Here is a 1,710-nt window from a genome sequence, read left to right as displayed (position 1 = left end):
TAGCCCCTAGATCGCTCAGAATAACCAATAAAGTAGCTGCTAACTGTTTTGGAGTCCAATTTATTTTCATGTGGCCTATAAGGCCTTGCCTCAGCTGGACATCCCCAAATGTGGAAATGCTTTAGACTAGGCTTTCGACCTGTCCAAAGCTCATAAGGTGTTTTTGCAACTGCTTTACTTGGTCCTCTATTCAAAATGTAAGCTGCTGTCTTTAATGCTTCTCCCCAGAGGGACCTAATCTTTATTGGCACCTAATCTCTTAGTTTTTTTTTTTTGGTCTGTTTTCCCTTGATACAATCTACACAGACATTGAAATCTGTGAAGTCAAGAGACTCTAAAATGTCATCAGACACAAGACGCTGAATTCTACCTCTTGAGATGTGACCTAAGCGTTTATGCCATAATGACGCTGAATTTTCTTTATTTAATTTGCGTTTAGTACCTCGTGATTCCACATGCAAGGTTTCATTATAGGATGCAATTGTTTCTAGCAAATAAAGATTGTCTTAAGTATTCAAATAACCAGTTCCAATAATATTTGAATTTAAAGACAAAGTAAACTGATTGTTTCCAAATGAACAAGAATATCCAAATTTGTCCAACAAAGAAACGAAAACTAAATTCCGTCTAAAAGACGGCACAACAAAAGTGTCTTTCAAATCCAAATAAAAACCAGTTCCTAATAACAATCTGAAATGCCCAATTGCTTCCACTTCTACCGATTGTCCATCGCCCACAAAGATGTATCTTTCACCATCACTTGGCTTTCGGTAGCTCAGGCAACCCTGCACAGAAATACTTATGTGAGTAGTAGTACCAGAATCTATCCACCAAGTGTTTCTAGGTACTGAAACTAAATTAACCTCAGAACAGACCAAAGCAAGATTAATACCTTTCTTTACACGCCATGCGTGATATTTGGCACAATCTTTCTTCACATGTCCAGGTTGATATTTGAACTGGACCCTTAGCAGCTTCATTCTCAAATTTCCTTTTCTTGCCCTTATCCTTAGGGGTAGTGGCCAAATGAGCACTTTCAGTTTTGTCCTTTTTTAACCTTTCTTCCTCTTGCACACAATGAGAAATAAGCTCATTGAGAGTCCATTTCTCCTTTTGACAGTTGTAACTAATTTTAAATTGGTTAAACTGTGGAGGAAGTGTTAACAAAACTATGAGTACAAGTACATCATCTGAAAGCTCAATCTTAAGTGTCCTTAATCTTGAGACAATATGATGCATTTCCATAATGTACTCCCTTACATTTCCTTGACCCTTATACTTCATGTTCATTAAAGAACCAAGAAGTGTTGTCATTTCAACCTTATCGTTTTTAGCAAAACGTTCCTCAATTTGTTCAAGGAAATTCTTAGCCATAGTAACCCCTTCGGATTCTGTGCCCCAAAAGGCTTCTGAAATGCTGTGTTTCATAATCATTAGACTCATGCGATTTGAACGATCCCACCTCTCAAATTCCCTTTTATCATCATGGGAACTTTCCTTAGTGAGAGGTGCAGGTTGTTCATTCCTTAGTGCATGGTCTAAATCCATACATCCCAGCACTATAAGTAGGTTCCTTTTCCAATCCTTGAAATTGGTCCCATTAAGCATAGGAATAGAATTAATGTTAGCAGATATTGAGGCAGCAGAAGATGAACTAGCTGAATATAGAACAAATAAAACAAGCTCACATTAATATGCATAATTAAACAA

The 1,710-nt window shown here is 37.3% G+C and overlaps 1 long non-coding RNA gene across 1 annotated transcript; it reads right to left on the bottom strand.

Moving 5' to 3' along the window:
* Positions 1-511: 511 nt before the first annotated feature.
* LOC115695632 (uncharacterized) lies at positions 512-1,086 on the bottom strand. Its single transcript, XR_009688640.1, has 2 exons — positions 893-1,086; positions 512-785 (listed from the first exon to the last, which is right to left on the bottom strand). It is a non-coding gene; the product is annotated as an uncharacterized LOC115695632 (long non-coding RNA).
* Positions 1,087-1,710: the final 624 nt, after the last annotated feature.

This window comes from Cannabis sativa, chromosome 6 (genome assembly GCF_029168945.1).
Source record: "Cannabis sativa cultivar Pink pepper isolate KNU-18-1 chromosome 6, ASM2916894v1, whole genome shotgun sequence".
Lineage (NCBI taxonomy): Eukaryota > Viridiplantae > Streptophyta > Magnoliopsida > Rosales > Cannabaceae > Cannabis > Cannabis sativa.
The sequence above is the reverse complement of the archived record's forward strand: the minus strand, read 5'-3'. Positions and strand labels throughout refer to the sequence as shown.